Consider the following 13,855-nt stretch of genomic DNA (forward strand, 5'->3'; position numbering starts at 1 on the left):
GGCAACTCTGGCAACAGAAAAGCTGGCTGAGAGGACAGGGAAAATAGGCATTTTTGCCATATCGCCTATCCTAAGAGGGACAGGTGGGGTTTACAGCCAAGGACTAGCAACTCTTGGTGGAGACCATGGGTGCCAATCTAGAGGCATTTGCATATGTAACGCACATTGAGAACTGGGTGAAACAGTGGGTATGGCATCCCAAAAAGGCACTCCAAAGCATGTAGCATGACATTGCACTGGAATGGCCTGATCTCTTCTTTGCATATGTAACCTCATTGCTTAAACTAAGGTTCTCCCAGTTTATGGGGCCTTGACCTGAAGGATTAAATCTGGGAGGTACTAGAGAAGTTGAGCAGAAGATCAAGCAAGGGCTCTGGAACATGGCTGATGACAGACAGCTGCAGCAAAAATTAAAAAAAAAAATAAAAACAGATTCTAAAATGTATACAGTAACAGTAGAAACAGATATAGACTTCTGGAAGAGATGTTTTTTAAGCAGCCTAGTAACAAAAGCAGATCCACTATACTTCCTTGGGTTTCAGATGAATTAAACAAACCAGCTGAATCTTCAGCGGGATGCAAATAATTAACAAAAAGTGTTATTTGCAAAGAATCAAGCCCCCCCCGCACTCATCATACTTACAAACATTATCTGCTATCACAAAACAGCAAAGAAAATTGAAAACTGTGAACTGCTGCACAAACTAAAAGAAAACAATGATAAATGATTTCCAGATTAGGAAGGCTACTCAATGATTTGAAACCTCATCCAGTTTACATTTTTCCAAGGATAGCGAATGCTCACATCTCTCTCTGTCTTTCGGCTTTTCCCGGTTAGGGGTCGCCACGGCGGACCTCCGGTCCGCTAACGATTTGCAGTAGATTTTTATGTGCTGGCTTGCCGGGCCTAACGCACAACCTTCAACTAATGATATCAAATATCCCAGTTTCTTTTTTCTTTAAAGAAGAACTCCATCTTAGAACTCAAAAAACATATTTTTTCTCTGTAACTTTGTTTTCAGAGCTAGTTAAATGCCTCAAAATCACTCCAAGTGCTTCTTTTACAATTTTAATGTGTTTCCCTCAAAATGGCAGATGATGGGGCCCACTTTGGTAACGTGATGTTGTTTTCTTGCTTTCATTCCTTCTTCCCAGAATACATTTCAAGTCCGCTTTATATTACTCATGCTAGACATAAAGAAGTGATGCTGTTTTCTCATGCCGCGGAGATAGAATGGCAGGACTGTGAAGCACTGTCATCTAAACACACCTTCTGAAACAGAGCTACTTTTGAGTTTCCCTGACTGAACCTCATGTGTGTGTCTGTCGGAGATTGTTCTACGTTATAAATAGCGGTTAGCTACTTCCAGAAAAAGAAAGTATATAAATAGCAGGTTTTTGTCATGGGATTTTTTTTTTTGTAGCTCCAAAAGAAATGACAGACCTTCCCCAACACACACATGCTGAGGTGTGAAAATTCTCACTGCAGTAAAAGATCCCTGTTGTTCATTTACAAGTGTCAAGTAGTAGGACTCCAAACTAAGTCTGTCTGCTACTTCCCAATGCCTTCAGTGGGAAGTTTATTCCCTCTCATGAAAGATGCAGAATGAAAATGTGCTTTACTGGGTCCTTAATTATTTCTGTCATGTTCACCTTCCTTTTTTCCATTTCATATTTATTTGTACTTTGGTAATCAGGAAAGTGAAATGGTCCCAGGAAACTTTTCAGCCACGACTTGGGCTATATCGGCAAAGATAATAACAAGTACTAAATGCACTTAGCAATACAAAGAAAAAAAATACTGACATAAAGACACTGACCAAGACTGCATGTACAACACATAGTCAATGTGGGACAGTGACCAAGTAAAACATTAAGCAACATTTACTAGAATGTATTTATTATTTTATTTGCATTTGTTTACCAGGATGGTCCACTGGGCCATAAGGTGCTCATTTTCAGTGGAGGCCTTGGGAGAAAAGCTCCACACCAAAATGAACAATACATAATGGACAATATACAGTGCATAAAATGCAGTACAGTACAACAGATCAAGGTGATCAGTACAACAAATAGAATGGTCGCAGTTGACAATTTAAAATCAAAGTACAGTATTCATAATGCTTAACTCTATGTTGTTTATTAGAAATAATGAAGTGTATGCACCTATATGCACACGTACACACACATATATATTTATATATATATATATATATATATATATATATATATATATATATTAGTATGCGTGTATGTGTTTGTGTATATATATGTGTGTGTGTGTGTGTGTGTGTATAAAGCACGTGTTTACAAAAACATGAGTGTGTGTTTGTAATGGAGAACTAGATTATATGCATGTGTGTGTATACTTAATGTCTTTTCAACAAAAACAAATCAAAATGGAAATTTTGTGTAACTGTACGTGTGTCGACACGCACGCACACATAGGTATATACATATAAATATACATCTGTGTGTTTATATATAAAAATGTATGTAGCATGTACAAAACTATATGTGGGATGCAGCACTGTGTTTAAAAGCATGTCTGTGTGTCTGTGGGTGTGCGTGCATTTAAACAGAGTTAAGTTCTTCTGATTTCATTTTCTTAATGTTTTTAATGCAAAAGCACATTGTAAACATACATTAAAGTAAATTCAGGTGTATATTATGGTTGCCATCAGTTGTCACATTTCCTTTGTGGACTACAAAAGGCTCATGCACTCTAACAATGTAAGGACTGACTCAAAGTCAGTGGGAATCTCTTGCCATGGATCGGTGTGCACCAGATATGCATCTCCTTCTGGAAGGATGTCACAAAAAAAGCATAAAAGACCTTTTTATGAACAGTATCAGTGCACCTAGTTGATAGGGTTGCCTCCTGTCTCTCTTTCTGCAGTTCTGTCCTGTGTGTCTGGGGGAGAGCTGGAAAATGGTAAATGTGTTGGCACTTTACAAGAAAAAATATTTTCTGACTTTTCTCTGAATGTCACAGAAATCTTTGATACTTCATTTAAGTTACCTTAACATAACATATAAACTATTGTAAATAACTAACATTTAAAGCTTAGCATTGCAATACTGTGTTGCTGTTTATGTAAATTTGTCAGAAGAGTTGACAATTACCTTTAAACCCCTGACTAATTTAATTGCTTTGTTTTGCTATGAAAGGGCAGTAAAGCAGACAGCATGATTCTCTCAGTCTAGGAAAAAAAAATCCCAGATACATGAAGGTAGCAGTGTCTGGGAGAACACACCTGCTGCTGTGGAAGTAGTACTAAAGCAGTAGGTACCCCTGTTGTGAAAGGTTGCTCATGACAGTCCCTGCAGGGCAGCTGAAACCAAGCCCATACTGCTCCTCAATGAAGATCAGCTTAAAATGTCTGAGAAAGCATGCACTGTGGCTGTTCCACAAACATTCGCAGTCAACATATTTTTTTAAGAAAGTTCCTGCACTTGTTGTTATCCTGGAAGAGTATTCTTGAAATGGCGAAATCCCCACTGTTCTTAAAACAGAAGATGATGCAGTATGCTAGCCATTTAGGTAGTCTTAGTTTTGAGACAGATATACACTAATCGCTTGTCATCAAGGAGACAAATAACTGCATAGACTGCCTGAATTCTTTAGTTTTTTTTTTTTTTTTGTTGTTCTTGCTGGTACATCCACAAGGTGTAGATCATTTCTTCATTGTTCTGTGGATTAGGAAAGACGACTGTCAGCTGTATAGTACGGTAAAACACCAGTCCAGACACCACTTTTGCTATGAAGGAAATGCTATTCCTATGGCTTACTCTGATTCTTTGGAAGTTGGCATATGGCTCTCTGAACATTGGGGCTTGTAGCTTATAGATTCAACTGGCTGAAGTAATGGTCACTGAAAATGGGTATCCAGAATAAAAAACTGAGTGCCACTGTGCAGCTAGTCTTAAAAGGTGAGAACATAAATTTAGGTCCCAAGCTGGTAGTATATGTTTTGTAGGTGGTTTTAAGTGTAAGAACACTTTATGGAAAGCTTCAACATAAAAAGAGCTGAGAGAGGCATTCCAAGGGGAAGCACACTGCAATAGCAAAAAGACAGACTTTACCTGAATCATAGAATGGGACATCACCAAAATGGATTAGATAGTGCAAGATTAGGTTTGACTTAAACATAGTTTTGACATCACTATAGTATTCTCTTTGCATAGGCATAGAAATGCAGCCATATTAAAGCAGATGTACATCTTCACTTTACATACAGATTCAATAGAAAGAAATGTTTCAGTAACCTTCAGTCAAGAATACCGATAACAATAAAATGTGCTAACAGAATGTACAGTACAATAAGTACAAACAGGCTTGAGAACCAACGTTAGAGAGGCGCAGAAATTTACAGGATTTTGGTATTATTAGGAGACACTTCAAACACAGTGAGTCAGTTAGTTTGAACTTATACATACAAAGTCATTCCAGAGCAGTCCACAGACGTTTGGTACAGGCACTTGAGAGTGAGTGCAGGCACTTGAGAGTGAGTGCAGAAGTCAGGTCAAATATCCAGCAATCCAGAATAATAATTTGATTACTTACAAAGAAAGGAATAACTACGGTGGTGGTGCTGCGGTAGCGTTGTCGCCTCACAGTAAGAAGTTGTCCTGTTCAATTCTCAGCTAAAGCGTCTTCTGTGTGGAGACATGCGTGAATAGGCTTACCTTCGTTGAAGGTTGTGTGTCAGAGCTGGCAACTCAGTACGTAAAAATCTACTGCCGATCATTAGCGGACCGGAGTTCCGCTGTGGTGACCCCTAACCGGGAAAAGCCGAAAGATGCAACAACAACGAGGAAAGGAATAATTATGAGTATAATCAGTGCAGAAGCTACAGACATAATAATTCAGTCTATTTTGGTTAATCAGCACTGTTATTGGAGACAGTAAGATTTGACATTCCAAGTACAGAATTTATGGACAGTATAACAAGTGCAGAAGCTAAGGACATTACAATTCAGTCTATTTCAACTTATCAGCACTGTTACTGAAAACAGTAACATTTGATTTGGGTACTGTTGGTATCTACCTCCACTATACATAGAACGTTTTTAACCTAACTACAGTGTATGCAGACTTATTCTGAAAGGTACGAGAAGATTTGGCACATAAAGGAGAGAATGGCACCTGTTCAGCACAGTCTGGGTAATTAAAAGATAAATACATTAATTCCAGCTTCATTCCAGTTTCTTTCCGTTATTTCCAGTTTATTTCAGTATATCTACATTCCGTTCAATTTTTATGAATAGGTACTTCATGATTTCTGACAACATGTCTCTTGTAAGACAGATACCCCATGGCTAACACCACAGACATGATTTCTTACGCTATATCTCGTCTCTTGTGGGATGCATTACTTTCTCTAGGAAACTGACCTTGAAGGGGATCATGCCAGACTTATCCAAGCTGCTACATTAATGCTCTTGATGTTAAGATGTACCAGTGAGCCTTTTTCTTGGGTCAGCAAGGTACTAATCCTTGGGAATTGCAGTGGTCCCACTCTGGTTATTTTGGATCGAGAGAGAGAAAAAAAGAAGTTATGTACTCACCATAATGTTCCATGTTGGTAGTCCATCTCACCCTTCATTTTTACATATGGGTTCGGAGATGATCCTCTGCTCCGACTCGGCCGATTTATAAGCTTGAAGACTTCTGGTTGGCTCATGCCTAAGCAGGTATCCCATAGTGTACCAGTACAAACCCCAGATCTTGTTTACTGCTCACTAGAAGAAATAACCATAACAGACAAACCAAAGCTAAAGGGTCTCCAACCAAAGATAACCAAAATATTAGTACCTCCAGATTCTTCCAGGATGGGGGCAGGAGGGCGGGTTGGTAAAAATGAAGGGTGAGATGGACTACCAACATGGAATGTTATGGTGATTACATAACTTCTTTATGTTGTGTAGTCCAATCTCACTTTCATTTTTACATATCCTTAACGCCTTATTCTTGGGTGTCTCACTGGAAAATACTCCTGAGCACCGTGGAGCCAACGGATGCTCTAGCCCTGGAAGCTATATCCAATTTGTAATGTGTAATAAAAGTGTGAGGGGTAGCCCACGTAGCTGCTGCACAATTATCATTAAGTGGGGCCCTGGCTTGAAAGGCTGCAGAGGTAGACAGAGACCTGGTAGAATGAGCCTTGATCTTGAAGGGTACAGGTCTGCCCACCAAATTGTAGGCAAAGGCTATGCAACTGGAAATGCAATTAGATAGTGTCACTTTAGAAACTGGTAAGCCCAATCTGGATTCAGAAAAGGAAATGAATAGTTGATCTGATTTCCTAAACTCTTTGGTACGATGCAAGTAAAAACGTAGCTGTCTATGAACGTCTAGCTGATGAAACCGATATTCAGCTGCATTACAGTGATTAGGGAAGAAAACTGGAAGTTCTATGCAATGATTTAAGATGGCATGAGAACAAACTTTGGGAACAAAGGAGGGGTTAGTACGCAGTGAGACCCTGTCTTTATGAAAGATCAAATAAGGTGGCTTAACAGATAAGGCTTGTAACTCCAATACCCGTCTAGCTGATGTGATAGCTACCAAAAACAAAGTCTTCCAAGACAAAAATTTCAATGAGGATGAGTGAGAAGGTTCAAACGGAGAAGATGTCAGTTTGGACAACACAAAATTTAAATCTCAAGAAGCCACAGGTTCTTGGAGAGATGGCCTCAACAGAGTGGCTCCTTTCAAAAAGGCCTTGCATAGCTTATGAGACATTAAATTGGTGTCTGGAAATCCTAAATAGAAATGAGAAATAGCCGCCAATTGAACTCTAATAGTGGCAGCGGCAGATCCTTGCTGAAAAAGCTCGGAGAGAAATTCCAAATAACATGGATAGAAGCAGTGCAGGGATCTACATTCATTTTCTGTGCCCAAATAGAAAATCTTTTCCATTTACTGCCATATAGTATCCTAGTAGAAGGTTTATGGGAGGACATAAGGATATGTGACAATGAGGAAGATACATCATGAAGCCTGAATAAGGATGGAACTAGAGCAGCCACGCTGTCAATTTGAGGGTGTGGAATGAGGGATGTAGCGAACTAGACATGTGAGTCAACAGATCTGGAGCTGGGTCCAGTATCCAAGGATCATCCAGGGTAAGAGGCTTGAGGAAGGGGAACCAAACCTGACGAGGCCAGGAAGGAGCAATGAGGATTAACTTGCATCCCAGCCGTCTGGCTTTCTGACTCACTTTGGAAATGTGAGGAAATGGAGGAAAAGCATACAGAATACCCAGTGGCCAATCGTGAGCTAGAGCGTCTCTGGGTGTCTCCCCCAGAGGGGAAATGAGGGAAAAATAGCTGCTGCATTTGGCATTGACTGGACTGGCAAAAAGGTCGCAGCAAGGCTGTCCCCATTTGCGGAAAATCTATTTCGTGTTTCAGAGACCACTCGTGAGGCAGTAGGATCACCCAGCTGAGCTTGTTGGCTATCACAATGGTCGTCCCTGGAATGTGCGTTGCTACCAGAAAGCGCTGGGAAGAATTCACCCATTCCCAAACTCGCATGGCCTCTCGACAGCGTGGGTAAGATCTGGTATCTCCCTGTTTGTTGATATACCAAACTACCGACATGTTGTCTGTATCGCAATAGTCCCTAGAGGAAGAAGGTCTTGAAGTGCTTGCAATGCCAGGAGCACCGCCCTCATCTCAAGAACATTGATATGCAGGTGAGCCTCGTGTTCTTGCCATGTGGCTTGGACAGTCCTGCCGAGATAATGCCCCCCACCCGATCTGGGAGGCATCCGTGGTCACAGTAGCAACGAGTTGGGCAGGAACAAAGGAGGTGCCCGTCAAGTGGTTGGGTGCTATCCACCAAAGGAGGTCCTCCTTGCATGATTCCGTCAGCAGAATAGGGTGATTCAGCGGAAGATATTGGAAGGACCATTGGGAAAACAGAAGCCACTGGAGAACTCCCAGGTGCAACCTGGCTAATGGTACTAATAGGATGGTGGATGCCATAGTCCCGAGGAGCTGAAGAACCCACTTTGCTTTGACCTTCCGCAACGGGAGAAAGCGTTGAATTTGAATGACTACATTTTTTGCCCTTTTGGCGGGGAGACGAGCTGACATATTCACTGTGTCTACCTCTGCACCTATAAAAATCACAGATTGAGAGGGCTATAATGCAGATTTTTCCCAATTTATGGAGATCCCTAATTGAGCACAAAGTTGAAGAGTGGCGTCCCTGTTTTGGAGAAGTAGATGCCTGGTGAGGGCGATCAGGAGCCAGTCGTCCAATTACAGAAACACCTGGAATCCCTGACGTCTCAGGTGAGCTGTCACTACTGCCATGCATTTGGTGAACACCCTGGGGGGGCTGTGGTGAGACCAAAGGGCAGAGCATGAAAACTGATAGTGACTGGCTCCCAGCTGGAAACGTAGGTGGCTCCTGGATGCCTTGTCCATTTTTATATAATAGTAGGCATCCTGGAGATCTACTGAGCACATCCAATAGTCTTTCCCTAAGAAAGGGAGTATCGACTGCAGTGTGACCATCCGAAACTTGTCCTTCCTCATGGATTTGTTTAATCTGCTGAGGTCCAATTTTGGCCTCCAGTCTCCTGTTCATTTTGGGACTATAAAGAACCAGGAGTAAGTTCCGGATCCTATCTGGTCTGCTGGGCTGGATTGGATGACTCTTTTTAAGAGCAACTTGTCGATCTCTACAGTTGCCTGATCCCTGAGATTGGGTGGTACATCTGGGATTTTCTTGGGAACAAACGGTGGAAGGGAAAAGGGTATGATACAGCCTCTGGTAAAAATTCTTTGTACCCACTTGTCTTGGGTTATACCTAGCCAGGCTTCTGGATACAAAGAAATGCGAGTCCCGACCGGCCCCAGAGAAATGCAGTCGGGCACCATACCAGGAACTCTGATAAGGCCGTCCCCGAAAGGAATCACGACTTTGTTGGTATTGCGGACCGCCCCTGCCTCTAGGGCGACATCTCCCATTTCCTCCTCCTCCTCTGCCTCTGAAGGAGGGTTCACCCTGAGTGTCCAGAAAGACCCTCTGGGACTTCTTGAACCACATTTTACCACCCCTTTGGCCTTTAAGGGTATGGTCTAGAGGGAACAGTAAAACGTACTCCAATGGCAGAGAGCGTCTTTCCTTCTTGCTCACACCAAGTGAGTGTCCTTCACCTTAGATCCAAACAATGAACCATCAAAAGGGGCGTTGGTGAAAGTGGACTTGAACGGTTCCGCAAAATTACACAAGCGCATACAGGAGTGACGCCTTAGGGCAACTCCCGAACCCGCTGCTCTACTCGCTCCATCAGCCACATAAGAAATAAGCTGCATGGAGGAGTTAACTATAGAATTTAGGGTGGACAACTGAGCAGAAATCCTGTCAGGGACTCCCTCAGTACATGTAACCTGTATAGAATTTCCCAACTCTTTAAGAAGATCCCTCTGCAATCTCGTGAAGTGAGTGAGATAGTTCAACGATCAAAGAGTAAAAGCCACTGAACAGAAGACAAGCTTCCCATACCTGTCCATCTGTTGAGACTCCTTATTCTGCGGATGGAGAGAAAAAGAAGTCTCAGCAAGCTCCTTCTTAGTGGCCGCCGCCACCACCATGGCATCTACAGGGACACCTTTGGACAAAAATTCTTTATCTGGAGGGGCAGAAAGAAACTTGTTGGGTCTCTTAGGGGCTGGCTCCACGGCATTAGGAGTATCCCACACCTTTCGACTAACTAAATCCATCAGTTTGTCAAAAGGTGGAGACACCCAAGAGGCAGAAGGTTGAGACCCGAAAGCCTTCATGTACACCGACTCCTCATCAGAAGGGTTAACAGTGGGCCAGCCGCACTTCTGCTTAAGGATCTCCTGGATGTCCACGAAGGAGACATCAGAGGATGACTTGGGGGACCCTTATGACTCCTCGAGGTCAGTGTCAGATGTCGAAGACTCATACTGGGAGTCAATATGCTTCCTCTTGCATGTCTTCTTCCTGGGGGGCTCATCAGAAAGGAATTCTGGGAAGGTCAAGGAAGAGTGGGGGCCACCAGCCGGTGGCTCCCAAGGCTGAGGGACTCTGCTGTCTTCGGAGAGAGTAGGGGCTGAGACCGAAGTGGGTGCTCTAGGGGGGGAAGAGTGCTGGTACCTTTGGTGGCAACTGGTGACTTGGACAGTGCGCTCCTCATCACCTCGAATGCCAACCTCTCCGGCTCTGAGGGCCTCTCCTGCTCCAAAGAGACCAAGGATGCCATCAGCGCCAGAGCTATCGGCTCCGAGACAGATGCAGGGTCCAAACTCACCCTAGCCGAACCGCCGAGAGGGAGACTCGGAACCGAAGAAGACCAATTCCAACCTTCCCTGTCAGCACTGACTGGAGAGCTTCGGCCTCTGGATACAATGGATGACACTGAAAGTGTCGGAGCAGAGCTTGGCTCCGAAGCAACCACAAGTAGAGCTGGAGCCAAGGGTTCCACCAATGGCACCAAGCCCTCTGACTCCGACAATCCAGCTTGGCTCAGAGGAGGAAAAACAACCGAGGGTATAACAGGTTTCATAAGCTCCGAAACCGACTGGGTCGGAGCGGACAACAATTTAGATAGCGCAGAAGACTTCAACAGTCTCAGGACTACCTTCTCCACATCTTCATCCAAAAGGTTCCTGGAAGACCTGGAGGACATAGTCGGGGATCTTGATCTTGGAGGAATAGCACGTTCAATAAATTCAGTGGTCGGCACCGACAAACTAGTATCCGACCCTGTTACCACAATTTTGCTCTCAGTCGGCTCCGAAGGCAGTGGAGCCAATGAGGCCGATTTTGCCACTTTAGGAGAAAGCTCCAGGACACCAGCCGGTGCCGGAGAAGGTCTTTTTGAAGACTTAGACTTAGCAGATTTAGTGGACTTGGAAGAAGAGGAAGAGCTAGACAAGGCTTCCTCAAAGGAAGGCTTTAAAAGACCCTTTAGAATTAGCTTGTTTCTTCTCTCCTGTAACACTCTAGGGGAGAAGCCAAGAAAAATAAGCAAGTCTCTTGCAAATGGATGGCCACTAAGCAATAGACACATAGACCATGACCATCCGTCAATTACATTTTTTGGGAACACTTCATGCATTTCTTGAAGCCCGAAGGCTTGTGCTTCTTAACCTCTTTAGACATTCACACAGACGAAAGGTGAAGTAAAAGGGAGGACTAGGTCCTCTAACTAAAACGGCCTAGTCCAGAAGAAAAGGACAGCTAGGTCTTCTAACAAACAGACCAGCGAAAATGCAGACACACACACAGAAAAACCCTTTCAAACAGAAAATCCTGAATCTGCTAAAAAATTAACAGAAGAAGCTGAAACTGGAGTTTCGAACAACAAACTCCACCACCTAAGAATCAACACCAGCGGGTAACCACCAAAAACCAAACTGCTCTACAAAACTGTAGACTGGAAAAAAACGCTAGCATTATCAAGCTATCTGCACTACTAATAAGTATGAAACTGGTACACAGGATACCACAAAGCAAAATAACAGGCCCAAGGCCAACGCTTGCACCAAAGGGTGCAAAGGAGCTAATTATCTACGAAATAGCGACCTACACTAACAATACCAATGCACAAAAATTGTACTACACTAATATATAAACTTTGAACCAGATTTAAACAATATAAGCAAGAAAAAAGAAGAGAAGCACAACTGAACTCGTCAACGTGGCAAACAAGATACGAGATCTGGGATTTGTACTGGTGCACTATGGGATACCTGCTTAGCCACGAGCCAACCAGAAGTCTTCGAGCTTATAAATCGGCCGAGTCGGAGCTGAGGATCGTCTCTGAACCGATATGCAAAACTTAAGGTGAGATTGGACTACACAACATCTATGTTTATGTGCATAACAGTGCTGTAAGTATAAATGTTACTCCATCCAAAATTGGGTCACTTAAGTCTCAACCATCACTTAGGTCTCAAAATCTTCTTGGTCACTATCTTCTTTCACAGGGTAGAGCCTGTGGACATTACATTGATCCCCATACATTACCAATGGTGGAATTAATACAGATCTTCAGACTATAGGCTGAGCGCCTATTTTATCTCTGCTATAAAAAATATTACAAAAATGCATTCATACACAGCTTCAACTATCTAATACATAACCATTTTCTGTCAGCAGCCCAACACGGCTTCCATCCTCATCACAGCTTAACTGCTGCTTTGCTGAATTGAACTAATACTGTCAACACCCACAGAAACAATGGAAGCCTAATGCCAGTATCTTCCTAGAACTATCAAAAGTTTTTGATACTGATTCCCATCAAAAACTCATACATAAACTTTCCTCATCAACTTCCCTGCAATGGCTCCATAGCTAGATTTCAAAAAGAGCACAAACAGTGAAAAAAAAAAAATGAATTTTACACCTTCATGCCAGTAAGTCTTAGTTTTCCACAAGGATCTATACTACACCCCATGCTAATTAACATATTCGTCAAGGACTTCTACAAAAACATTACCCTAGTTCAATACGCTGATGACTCAGCCCTAATCTGCTCTGGCAAATCGCTCTCTAAACTCCAAGATCTTACACAACAATCACTCTTACCGACTGGAACAAGGCTAAATAATTCAGAACTACTTCTAAACTCTAAAAAAAAAAAAAATTACTGCTCTTCATCCCAAAACATCTCTTTACCCAAACACTCTGCCAACATCAGGATAGAACAAGTACACGACACAAAATTACTGAGTGCCACCACAGATGACCAGTTGAAATTCAACCATGTATCACACATGATTAAACAAAAAATCATCAAAAGCCTAGGTACGTTATCCAGAGTAAAATCCCACCTTACTGACATAGCCAAAAGACAAATCTCCACTAATTTCTTACTGCCATCTCTCCTGCATGCAAACCCAATTCTTAATAACCTTTACGTTTCACAACTGAAGAAACTTTAACAGCATTATAATAAAATAGGAAAATTTGCAGTAAATTTTAACAATAAAGCACACCACTGCTTAGCCTTCAGAGAATTAAGCTGGTGGAAACTACCACACCACCTAGCTTTTTCTCAGCTAACTACAATTCACTAACTTTCTCTATAAGCCAGAAAACTGCCCAGCCTTAACAATGTAACACAACAGTACTCCAGCAGAATTTTATGCTCTAGAAAAAATCGCTAATCACTTCAACCAAATCAACTAATACTACAGATAACTCTATATTCAAACACTGCAGCTAAACAGTGGAACCATATCCCACTAACAACAAAATCCATTCAGAATGCAAACCCATTTAAAACACAACCACAACTAAAACTTCACCTGTCAAATCCATGAATCTGCTCCTGTACATCTCCAGGATAAAAGTCAATGTTATTTCTCTTCATTCAGAATCCTATGAGCCACACCCACTACATGAATAGTTTTAATGGCATCGCCAGGCTTTATACTTTGCTTTGTGACATTCTCACGCCCACCTCTACAGTTCCAATATAAAACTTATGATACCCATGTACATAAATGTCTCTGAATCTGCTTTACACCCTCAAGACTTATCTACAATATTAACGTTTTTGCCCTACTTAGTTCCTTCCCTCGCCTCCTTTTCTTTGAAATTCTAAGCACTAATGACATCATCTATAGGAGAAACCCACTAATACACTTCAAATGTTCAGTTTTCAACATATACTACTGCACAAATATTGTTTATACTGTAACAGTTGCCACTGTATTTGTATGAATATATTAGCAAATGTACGTGTAACTTCCAATGTTTATTAGTTAATGCCTGTTCATGTATATTACTGAATGCTTGTTTAAAAATGTTTGTAATGTGTTGAAACTTCTCTCTAGGGCCTCTAAGGCCTGTTACAGG

The 13,855-nt window shown here is 42.1% G+C and overlaps 1 protein-coding gene across 1 annotated transcript in view; it reads right to left on the bottom strand.

Moving 5' to 3' along the window:
* The window catches only part of CPSF1 (cleavage and polyadenylation specific factor 1), a 2,236,766-nt gene that overhangs the window by 484,069 nt on the left and 1,738,842 nt on the right, over nucleotides 1-13,855 (bottom strand). The gene's annotated exons all lie outside the window — the stretch shown is intronic.

This window comes from Protopterus annectens, chromosome 4.part0 (assembly GCF_019279795.1).
Source record: "Protopterus annectens isolate FY-2018-M chromosome 4.part0, PAN1.0, whole genome shotgun sequence".
Lineage (NCBI taxonomy): Eukaryota > Metazoa > Chordata > Ceratodontiformes > Protopteridae > Protopterus > Protopterus annectens.